This window comes from Asterias amurensis, chromosome 16 (assembly GCF_032118995.1).
Source record: "Asterias amurensis chromosome 16, ASM3211899v1".
NCBI lineage: Eukaryota > Metazoa > Echinodermata > Asteroidea > Forcipulatida > Asteriidae > Asterias > Asterias amurensis.
In genome coordinates this window covers 9,637,878-9,650,791 of record NC_092663.1, presented here as the reverse complement: position 1 = coordinate 9,650,791, position 12,914 = coordinate 9,637,878, and the positions used below count along the sequence as shown (strand labels likewise).

The 12,914-nt window shown below is 37.9% G+C and overlaps 1 protein-coding gene and 1 non-coding gene across 4 annotated transcripts in view; one reads left to right on the top strand and one right to left on the bottom strand.

Moving 5' to 3' along the window:
• The window catches only part of LOC139948638 (RNA-binding motif, single-stranded-interacting protein 1-like), a 236,093-nt gene that overhangs the window by 172,280 nt on the left and 50,899 nt on the right, over nt 1–12,914 (bottom strand). The gene's annotated exons all lie outside the window — the stretch shown is intronic.
• Nucleotides 702–774, top strand: Trnas-gcu (transfer RNA serine (anticodon GCU)). The gene has a single exon. It is a non-coding gene; the product is annotated as a tRNA-Ser (tRNA).

Below are 12,914 nucleotides of genomic sequence, written 5' to 3'. Positions count from 1 at the left end.
ACCACTCACACAAGAGGGTGAAATTTTCACTCTTTTACATTAATTCACATTAAGTACCTTTAAAGGGTCTATGTACTTTTTGTAGGACAAAACACACAATATCCACAGAATTTTCCTAAAATTATTACTGGCTGAGGTGCTGTAGTTTTTGAGAAATGATCAAAACAATGTCATGAAAATAATTTTCGTCTCAGTGATCATGAGACGAAAATTATTTTAGCATGTAAAAACGTATTTTCATGACATTGTTTTACTCATTTCTCAAAAACTACAGCACCTCAGCAACAAATATTTTAAGGTCCCCTTTCTACTATCATCATCTTCCACGGTGTAAGTTTAATGTAAATGTGTGGACATTGTGTTTTGTGTTACAAAAAGTACCCAAATCCTTTAACATAGCATCCATGTAATATGATTCGATAGATAAGCGCCAGCATGCATTCAGTATATAACAATTTTCCACTTACAAAATCAAAATATCAAAGCCCATTTACTTAGACAGGTTCCCCCTCACCCCTCTCATGCTCACCCACTCCTTATGTCTGGGTATATCTGACCACAAAACCACAGTCTGTAATCTAATAACCTCCCTACACCTACACATGTTACAGTCACCTCGTACTACTTTTTATCACAGATCGGGCAGCTTTCTTCTCTTTCATCATTACAAAATAGAAACTTTTGGGGGTTGAACAATGTAGGGCTAGATAGCTCAGTTGGTAGAGCGCCGGCACGCTAATCTGGAGGTCGTTGGTTCGAATCCCACTCTAGTCAATTCTTTGTTCAACCCCAAAAATCATTTCAAAATTTTCCCAGTCAGTTTCCCTTCTGGTTTATATTGAAAATAGAAACTTGGAAAATAGTCTGGTAACTTGTTTATAAGAATTTAGAGCTCCATCATTACTGCATGGTAGACAGGCAGGATTCAATCCGAGATTTGTTTTTTATCTGAGGGGTAGGCGTTTAGATCAAAAACTCTTTAAGTTCTTCAAAAGCAATCAGAGAGGGAACTGGGAAGGGGGAGGAGGTGTCTCACGTTCGCTACAATTTACAAGCACATTATACGGATTTACACACTTTATAAAGAAGTAGTATATCTTATTCACAAATTTTCAAAGTTAAAGGTAAGGAACAAGTTGCCTTTATTTCAACAAGTTAACTTTCATTCTTTGAACAATTGTAAAGTCTATGGGAAAATGTTGAAGGGGCACCAAGGCCAAGATCAAGGGCACCTCCATGGCCTTCATGTAATTCCAGGCCTGTCCCGCCAAATTCTTTTTAAATCAGCCTTAAGTTGACTACCCTATGCAAAAGATGGTTCTATCATGAGACAGCTAGGACTGTTACAAACCACGTCGGCGTTTAATAACCCTGCCCAACACCTACACATATTACACTCATTCCATTACAAGGCACAAATGACAAGACCATTGACGCTATGAGTAGGAAGGAACTTTCATTACCGTCCCGTCAAACCCAATCCACTCTGCGGTTTCCTTATTGGGAAATATCCCGCGTTCCTTGAGATGTCTAAACCCCCGGCCCTCCATGGACTATGAGTGTTGGAGCTGATACATGTCAACCTTGTGCCATCGCCTTTTTAAAATGATCAGTTCTGACTGACCCCTTGTACATGTAAAAAAGGGAAATGTGAATTAAATCATTAGGTTTTCTTAATTAAAACTAGCACTGTACTAATTAAAGAAACTTTTCCTGGCACATTATTATACTACTTGAGTATCCTAGTTGATGATCGCACCAATGTTTCGGCTGCTCTAAAGTTGTGGAATGCACTACCACCTTGTGTTTTTTTTTAAAGGGGGGGGGGGGGTCGGGGGAGGGGGACTAATGGCTGCATCTTTCAAGACTAAGTTAAAGGATTTCTTGGTCAAGTAGGCTTTTGACCCGAAATGGCGCTTTTGCTTTTGTGATTTGTTCCTTAAATGAGTGAGGGTGTCTGGTTTTTTATGATTTTTGTGTAACTTTGAAATTTGCTGTAATTGTAAATGAAATTTCAATGTAATTTGTGCCTTTGAACATCCTCAGATGGAGAGGGCCCACGGGAAATGTATTAAATTATTATTATTGCTATTTTTAATATAATATATATAGCACTTACTAAAGAAACAACAGAAAGCAAAGACTAAAACTGGACCAGTCACAGAAAATCATATATTCTGTTAAACCCCCAGTAAAGTTTTACACACAACCTTGACCTTAGTTGCACTAATGTAAATTTAAAAATAATTACATGTAAAGAACATTTATATGGTGTTCAACTAATACACAGGAATGTTGTCCAAGATATGCTTTCCACAATAACAAACACCGGGAAGTTGACTCAAATTCTTTTTAATTGAATGGGTGACGACATCAGGTAAAGTGAGTCAATTAAGGTACTTTAGCTTAGCAAAAATAGCTGGCTTAGCTAAGTATAGTAGAGAACTAGCCATACATCAGACCTGTAATTTCACGAAGGCCACTGAAGGCAATGGCCTCCGTTTCCCTTGTCTTGGACTTGGTGCCCTTTCAAAAATTCTCATAGACTTTAAGATTGTCAAATGTAAGTACCCCTTTTCAAAATGAAAATGGCCTTGCCCACTCAAAGATAGTATTCTAGGCCTGCATACATACTTTATCGTGGCAGTTTGGCTGGCAACCAGTTTCAGCTTTAAAAAAAAACGTCTTCCTTTAAGATTTACCTCCTAGTTGTTATTAATTGTTTGTAAAGGCAACTTTGTTTTCTTTTTTAGGTCACAATCTAAATTTATGACAATTTGTTTCCTAAAATGTAGTTTGACGCTCGCTCCGTTGTAAAATTCCATATATAGTTATCTGAAGTATGTCCCCTACAAGGGGAATTGGATATTTGACATCAAAAACTACCGATAAAACATGTCATAAATAAGGCATGAGCATACACTCACGTAGTGGCTGTCAGGAAAAAACTGGGGTTATATCAATATATATATTGTATACCACACACACACTGATTCCTGTCATTTGGTGGAATACGCATCACGCATCATCCATTATTTTGCAATGTAGTTTACTGCAGCAACGCTCCTGAATATAATATTGCATAGGCCCATCCAATATGGATACCTATTGAATGTTTCACAGAGTTTTTGCAAACATTGAAATGTATATTAAAAAAACAAGACACACAAGAAGTTTGTTTAATGTCAGATAGTTTGTAACATGAGTGTTACACTTTGGACGGCCCAGCTTTGGTTGGGAGCATGCTCTTATGTCAGATAGTTTGTAACATGAGTGTTACACTTTGGACGGCCCAGCTTTGGTTGGGAGCATGCTCTTATGTCAGATAGTTTGTAACATGAGTGTTACACTTTGGACGGCCCAGCTTTGGTTGGGAGCATGCTCTTATGTCAGATAGTTTGTAACATGAGTGTTACACTTTGGACGGCCCAGCTTTGGTTGGGAGCATGCTCTTATGTCAGATAGTTTGTAACATGAGTGTTACACTTTGGACGGCCCAGCTTTGGTTGGGAGCATGCTCTTATGTCAGATAGTTTGTAACATGAGTTTTACACTTAGGACGGTCCAGCTTTGGTTGGGAGCATGCTCTTATGTCAGATAGTTTGTAACATGAGTGTTACACTTTGGACGGCCCAGCTTTGGTTGGGAGCATGCTCTTATGTCAGATAGTTTGTAACATGAGTGTTACACTTTGGACGGCCCAGCTTTGGTTGGGAGCATGCTCTTTTAATTGAAATTTAAATGGAAATATGGTTTATATTCACAAAGGATTAGGTCACTTTAAAACTTCACCAGTCATAAAAAAATAATAGGATGTATCAGTGAATACTGTGTAAGGATAGATGCACATGACAGAAAACACTTCTACCAGATGATAATCATAGTTCTAGTTTCAGTTTTGGTTTTGTTTTTGTCCAAAAAAACCGAGCAGCCATTGATACAATGAGCTTGTTTAAAAACTCCCAACAAATACCTCACGATTATAAGTTGTTCAATTCAATTATTTTATTTTACATAAAAAAATTCACTTTGGTTTACTATTCAACACATTTTACACTTCATAAATACCTCAGACATTTCGCTATTCCTATTGGTGGAGAGCGCGTCACGTGGGTGTGTATAAACCTTGGTTTATAACCAGTAAAAAGTGTTAATTCATGGGCGTGACATGCGACCTTGCACCTGTTCTTATAAGACAGTTTCTTCATTCCTATTGGTCGAGAGCAACGGCTGAAACAGTTGTGCCATATCACGCGATACGCGGGACGCACACAGCATTCCCTAATAAGGAGTTGTTTACCCGAGGGCGGCGGAGGGCCTTACCATTTCATAGCTGGAGGGGTGTTGTGTTGAAAGAAATCATTTAAAAATTATAATTTTTGCATTTATTTTACTTTTTGACCAAAAAGTTATGATGTTTTTGACCAAAAAGGTATTTATGAATGGGAATCAAAGTGTGTTGAATCGGTTTTCAACTAGTGGTTTAAACCCGCCGAGGCCTGGTTCTTTATAGCCTTGATCAAGGCTGTTGACGTACTGTTCCCCGGCCCGGTTCGCGGCACACGCATGCAGTGCATACACAAATGTACATTACCATACATCGTACAGCGAGTAGAACAGTATAGCGTAGTCGTGAGAACGGTCGTGTCTTTGTATTTTCAACCTCATACACGTGGCTCAAACAACAGCCTTGATGGGTTTGTAAAGCTTTATCGGAATTCCGATAAAAGGGTATTCATGATGTGGGCGTGTCATTCTAAACATTGGCCAATCACAGGCGCGATTAAGAATGACGTATTACTGCTAGCAATCATGCCACGTCCATGTGTGTGTACGCTGTACGCTAGCTGTTACTACGTGCTTTTTATAGCAGTGTCGGGAGCGTGGTGTATATTAGCTGTGATTGTAAGGTGTCTGAATGCGCTGCCGGACAGGTGAGCCGGACATGACTCGCCCGGTCGGTAATGGTGTTGAACAACTTCGAACAACTTCCGTTGTCTTGCGTTTCATTATAACACGAGGACTAGCATCATAATTACAACGTAGCTGGTAGATGTGTCCCTGAATTGGAAGCTGCTGTACTATAAGTGTAACGTTGTAGTGTAGTACTAGTAGTATGGCAAGAGTTAGTTTATGAAATTGAACTTTATTTGTAGTTGTTAGTTGTTGTTCAGCCACACGCCGTCTTCCACCGTCTGTCTACAACACATATTTTCGATCCCCAACTTTGATTTACCGCGAGAAACGTAATGTATAATATATGTCTACATTAAGACAAAATAAACAGCTGGGTTTCTTATCTCATCTGGTCTGTGTTTGTGCTTCAAGGGGATGGGGTGTGTTGTACTATCATATGCCCAACACCTAAGAATTCTTACCAAGTAGCCATCTTGCCGGAAACCCATGACACCTGGATACTTTTTTAACCTTTCTCAAACACATTTCACATGGTCTAATTTTCTTTCTTCTATTTCTAAACCCATGATTGATGCATTAAACGCGGTTATGTTTTGTTGAAAGTTTCTGTAGTTGTATTGCAAATTATACACCACTGATTTCCAGCGACTTACAGTTTTGTTTTACTAGTAGGGATTTCTCCCTCGCCCGCCGCCATTATTGCAACTCTACTACAGCCACTGCTTGTTTACAATACGTCGACAAGCACATGTGTGTGAGCGCTTGCAGAACAATGTTGTGATTGACATCGCAGCGAGAGTTTATAGGTCAACCAACAACCAATGAGAACGGGTTGTTAGTAAACATTAGCATAATGAGCTCCGCCCTAAATTTTGGCAGATACAAAACCATCAAGGCGCTACTTGGGAAGTACCCATGTACCGTAAGTGTACCTACGTATGTGTTCATACAGTGTACGCTGTACACGTATTATATGCACTGTGTTATGTATGGGGGAGCGATGGCGGAATTCAGTGATGGGGACTGGGATTTTGCAGATCGCGGCTGGCTGTAGCGCCTTGATCAAGGCTAGGTTCTTTATAATTTACCTCGACTTTGACTAGGTAAAATTATCAAGAACCAGGCCTCGTTGGGATTAAACCACTAGTTGAAAACCTCTTCACCACACATTGATTCCCTTATTTAAAGCATTTTACATGGGAACAAGCTTCCCAAAAATGTTTGAATACATCCGAGATGTGCGCAAGAAAATTATGTGACCATTGAGAATTGTGCGACTGATCACACCCTGTGTGCTGTCACTTTAGAATTAAGTGACATTACAATCCTATGAACAAGGGTCTTTTAACGTGTAAAAAGTAGACCAATTAAATTCCATTGTGAGCCACTCAAAAAAGTATCTGGGCTGTGAACATATGTTACATTGGAGGGTAATAATTGGGATTAGTCAGGTAACCTTGTTTTCTAATGAGATGTGCCACAAATCAATCCTATCAAGCTAGCATTGGACTGTCTTCTCAAAGCTGTTTCTCAAAGAGATTTGCTTCAAGCCAAACTTAATGTGAGATCAGTTCAAATTGTTGATAAGCTGGGCTGAAATTCATGAAGCAGTTTGGCAAAAAACGCTGCTTAGCACACAAAAAACTTGCTCAGCAGAAACAGGTTACCAGCCAAAAAGTAAGAAACATATGTGACTGGCTGTTGATTTCTGCTTAGAACAACGGTTTACAGAACACTGTCTGCTAATTAACAGCTATATCAAGGAGATTATCAGTCTTTATCAGACAAATACAGCAGAACCAGACTACTGTGGGGTTCCTTCCCCCAAGCCTCAGTTTGGAATACATACATTTGTATAGAAGAAGTGAAAAAGATGGTTGCAGCATAAGACCCACTCTCCATATCGCTAAGTACATCATAAATAAAATATGGTATGCTGCAACTAGAGAACCCAAAACAGCTTTCAGCTTTCTGCGTTAAAGCCCAAACTCACAAATGCCTTTCTTTTTTTGTTTATTGACAACGCCCCTGGATGTTTAATGGTGTGTGGTTCAACAAGAGGTCACAGGATTCTATACACAGTACCATGCATAAATGTAACGCACTTTCCTTGTACATGTACATGTACATGTACATGTACAGTGAGCATACCCTAAGTACTCTGTTACAAATGCAGGTAGAGCCCGAATAGCCCTAAAGGCAGAGCCATCACTCAACAAACATAAATACTCAATAAAACCCATCTAAAAATATTATGCAATATTTTTAAAGTAAAACTGGATTTCTTTTCTTATGGTATCTACAACATACAAGGGGCGCGGAACAAAATGATGGATGTTGAGTAGCGTTAACCGAAGTCATTAGTTTGGTAGAACAAAACCTTAAAGCCATTGGACCCTTTCGGTACAGAAAAAAAAAAAAGTTCACAGATTTACAAATAATTTACAGGGTTTACAGAAGGTAATGGTGAAAGACTTCTCTTGAAATATTAGTCCATGAAATGCTTTACTTTTTGAGAAAACGGTAAAACAATATAAATTCTCGTTAACGAGAATTACGGATTTATTTTAAACACATGTCATGACACGGCGAAACGCGCGGAAACATGGGTGGGTTTTTCCGTTGTTTTCTCCCGACTCCGATGACCGATTGAGCCTAAACTTTCACAGGTTTGTTATTTGATATAGAAGTTGTGGTACACAAAGTTTGGACCTTGGACAAAACTGTTTACCGAAAGGGTCCAATGGCTTTAAAGGAACATGTTTGCTTTGGATCGGTCGAGTTGGTCTTTGAAAAGCGTTTGTAACCGTTTGTTATAATGGTTAGAAAGATGTTTAAAAAGTAGAATATAATGATTTACACACATTTGCCTCGAAATCGTGTGGTTTTCCTTTTACTTTGCGAACTAACATGGTCTGCCATTTATGGGAGTCAAAAATTTGACTCCCATAAAAGGCCGGCCGTGTTTGTCGACGATGTAAAAGGAAAACCACGCAATTTCGAGTGATACTTGTGTGGATCATTATATTCTACTTTTAAAATATCTTTCTAATCATATGCATTTTATAACAAACGATTACAAAAACGCTTTTCAAAGACCAACTCGAACCGATCCAAGGCAATGTGTTCCTTTGATTGTAAAACATGAATATTATACTACTTTATATGACAACATGTTTTTATTTAAATATTTTAAAAAGAAAGGGTCGGATGGTATCTTTATAGTACATTTTTTTCAACAGATGAATTCAAGTGCTTGCAGTACAACCGTCTGCAAACAAGTTTTACAATTTTAAAATGGTCAGTTATAAATAGGCACTACAAAGGCAGCTGGGAATATCAATGGAAATCTTTGAAAACAACTTCGCTTTTGTACACATGATAAAGAATGCACAAAGTTAACAACATTCATGGAGAATCAAAGTAGAAAAGATGAACCAATGCCTAATGCCTAATGAAAAGTACTAATTCAGGAGACAGTCCTGAAAAGAAGTGCAAAATGTTGATTATTTGGGACATCACAGAAGTTTGCAATCATATGGTTAACAATGATGTATATGCATAAACTGACATGATTTATTTTGTGTTCATTTTCACTATACGTAAACTAATTGTTCTCATATAGAATAGCAAATGTTTTAGTGGTGTTTCAGTGTCCCTTGAGGTTTAGACGCTCACACGCCACTGTTGCTTAGTGTCGCACTTCTCAGTGCCAAGGCGTTTGGGCCCATGTTGTTAATGTTCAAAGTGAACTTCCCATGTAAGTATAAATCATGCATCATGAAATATGAACCAAATGGAACCCGGTTTGAACACTTTGGGCATACCTTGGGTAACAAAATCTCAATAAATAAATGTTGTAGCAGCCCTTTAAAGGGTCTATGAAACTTTTGTAGGACAAAAATACAATGTCCACAGAATTACACTAAACTTACACAGTTTGAAGATAATGATAGTAGAAAGCTTCCCTGAAAATGTTACGTGCTGAGGTGCTGTAGTTTTTGGGAAATGAGTAAAACAATGTCATAAAAATAATTTTCGTCTCATGAGACGAAAATTATTTTAATCATTTACAAATGTATTTTCATGACATTGTTTTACTCATTTCTCAAAAACTACAGCACCTCAGTAAGTAATATTTAAAGGGAGGCTTTCCACTATCATTCTCTTCAAACCCTGTTAGTTTAATGTAAATCTATGGACATTTTGAAAAGGTACCCAAATCCTTTAAAGGTATTAATTATTATACAGGCCTACTTTCAGACATCAGGTTTTGGCTGGAAAACGCATGATAAAGAACAATTGTTTTACCCATTTCCTAAAAGCAAAACTATTTCAAGGGAGGTTTCCCACCATGACAATCTTGTTACCACCTTTTAAGTCATGTCCAAATCAATGTGAAGAACCAATGTTGTACACACCCTTTAAACCCAAATTAACAGGTGTTCACCTGGGTTTGAAAGATCATCTACTCAGGTATTCGTATCACCTGTCCTTTCACACACCCTATAAATTCCAAACCATGGCATCTGATCCCATGACCTGAAAGTGAACCCAGGAGAACTTGACCTAACTGCAGTCTGTCTATCAGGCCACCTGAGAGTCTCTGATTGGTGGAAACTTTAGAGTGGGCGGGGCTTACATGTGTGCATGATTTTGTATTGTAGCAATGGACTGTGTAGTACACATAACTTTCAAAGTGGTCTGATTGGGTATATCTTAGAAGGGGGTGTGGCTAAAAGAGTGTTCAATTGATATGAGATCTTTGGCATGCATAGTGAATGAGTCTTAAGGGCTGATGGCAAATCTTGAGTGGGTGGGGCTAAAAGTACATGAATATGCTTATTTGCATATCATGTATTATTCATTTCTAGCTAGATATTCATTGCTGCTATCACAGTGTTCTGATGCTCCAGTTACAAGTTAATTCCATATGACTCTCCAATGGATTCAAATTCTAATGGTGTGACATGAATGAGTATAAAATGGGACCAATCAATCCAGGCTCAATGCAAGTAATTATAAAGTGGGCGTGGCAAACAGGGGAGTGTTTACAGACCATATGAACTGGTTTCTGTCAAGCATGATGATACTAAACAGACTAGAATATTGTATATAATGATCAATGAGTTAAACTTACCAGATAAAACATGTACATTGAATCCATTTTAACTTCACCTCCAGCTGAACTCACCAAGAACCAATAAACCTGAAAATGTCACCTTTTCTGATTTTAAAGCGTCGGCCGTAGAGTCGTCACACAATTTATACTTTCTGAGGCCCAAGTTCACAATTCAGTAGGTCTGGACTAATCACAAGAGGTCATGAGGGATCCAAAGGTCAATAAAAAGCTCAATGATGATTGGTTGTATCACTTTCAAGTGGGAGGAGTCTCCGTCAGTCATGGGTAGAAATATTGAGAGATCAATTTTCAAGTTTCTTAAACGTTTCATTAAGCAGGTGTTCTCTTGTTGAAACCTATACATATACAATATGTATCTGGCGATAACTGAGTATTTTGTTGATACAGATATAACACAACTAGAAATTTGTTCCAATCGCTTGAATTCTGAGACTGTATTTCTGCGTTAACCGAAACACACTTCTTCACAGAGTGAGTTGAGAATAGTGGAACCATACATACTGTTAGCAAAAGGAATTATATCTCTGAAAGAATAGCGATTAAGCACTGCCACCAACAATGAAAAGGTCCGATATTAATGACGAATCCAGAAGTGCACACGTATATACAGTCTGTTAGCTTGCTCCAGTTAAACTATACAGCATAGTTTGATGTAGGAGGAAAAATGGCCAGTAGAAACGAGAGTTAATATCAATGTGACCGAACAAGAGTATCATGTGATGCAAGTACAAACATATACACAGATATAATAACAGATGACATATGGTTTTTATATACATGTATTAGGCCCCTGGATGCTGAGTGTTGGTGGGTACATAAGCTGTTGCAAATAAACATTAGGTCAGCCGAAAGCATTTTTGATGTGCTTGGTGGCTTTCTGAAATTTATTGAATTTTAAAAATATATTTGACAGAAATGATATTTGGTCCTTGGAAAAAATATTGGAATATTTTATCAAGTGGACTTACATGTTTCTCCAGAAGACGATCAGAGAATACTGGTCGAAATGTCAAGTTGAAAACCACTGGTTCTTTTCAGAACCACCCCAACTCATTGAGAGACAATCATATGCACATGACAATCATAAGCACATTTGAACATGTATATGGAAAATGCGCCATATAAATACATTATTATTATTATTATTATGGTGTTACCGCAAAACTTTCCATATCGTATTCCCACCATGCAAAGTTTCAAATCTTACTTAAATGTTTTTTTAACTATTTTTTATTTTACATTTTGTTTTCAAAAAGACAAATTTTCTGTGTTTTTATTGATAAACTCTTTAAAGAACTTTTAACTACATCAAGTAAGTGGTGACTTTACATTAAAGAATTGGTTGCCAGTTTGAATTTAAATGCTTGTGGCCACCTTTAAAAGAAATAAAAATAGAAAAAAAAAATAGCTTCATCCTCATCTTTTTGGAAAAACCCGGCCGAAAAACTGGTGTTTTCTTATATTTGGCCTTACTCAGATTCCCCTAATGTTTCCCCTCATCTTTCCCCTCATCTTTCCCCTCATCTTTCCCCTCATCTTTCCCCTCATCTTTCCCCTCATCTTTCCCCTCATCTTTCCCCTCATCTTTCCCCTCATCTTTCCCCTCATCTTTCCCCTCATCTTTCCCCTCATCTTTCCCCTCATCTTTCCCCTCATCTTTCCCTTCATCTTTCCCTTCATCTTTCCCCTCATCTTTCCCTCATCTTTCCCCTCATCTTTCCCTCATCTTTCCCTTCATCTTTCCCTCATCTTTCCCTCATCTTTCCCCTCATCTTTCCCTTCATCTTTCCCTCATCTTTCCCTCATCTCCCCCCCCCCCCACCCCCCCTCCATGTCTGCACCAACACATCACCCTGTGTAATGGCTGAGTAATGCATGTTTACTCTCAACCCTCCAGTATAATCCTCATGTCCATACATCATACCACTATCAATACACTTTGGTTGTAGAGTAAACAGATTAAGGCTGCATAACAGTCTGGGGTTCCTCTACTCCCAAAATAAATAGTGAGGTCTGAGGTTGCTTAATACCATGGTGTTTATGACATCCAGAAACATCCTAGGAGCAACATAAGCAGAGCTACAAATTGGAAACAACTTGATGAAGCAAAAATTTAATTATAGTCTAAGTACTCATCTCCATGAAGGGGGGAGAGGGAGAGAAGATGTGAAGGACTACACATTCTAAAATTGAAAAGGAAAATGAAAATAATTTTTTTTATTTTAATCACCTGTTACCAAACCATCTGTGTATTACATGGTTTCATATTTTAAGTATGGAAATCAAATATTAAATTTTCAAAATCATTTATCTATAGAAATCCAAAATGAAGTATTTATTGTCATTTTTCGGTAATAACCCTCAAGGTATACTAACTGAGTAAATCTTGAATAGTTTTAGGTTTAACCAAATTGGCTAGAGCGGGTTTGAACCTGCAAACTCAGGATCAACAATCAACATGCAAGTGGTCTTGCTACTAATGCGGAGGTCTCTAGTTCAAATCCCGCTCTTATCAAATTTATTTTGTCCAACCTGAAATCTTTTGTATACACAGCTCGACTAAAAAGGGATTGCCATAATTTAAACTTAATTTTCAATAACTTCGTAAGTGATTTATCAGGATTTTCAGAATAGGGCAAACATAAATGGCTTTTCCTAAAACGAAACCTACACTACAGAGCTAACCAAATTTTCAGTATTTTTGGTATCAGAAATGTAACTTCATTCTGAAAGGGTAAAGCAACTTGATCTTAGAAAAGAAAACCATCTCCATTGGATTATTATAAGGCATGTAACTTGATTTAAGAGAGGAAAATACCCTTCTAGTCCTACCTTCCACATGAAAATGTCAAGT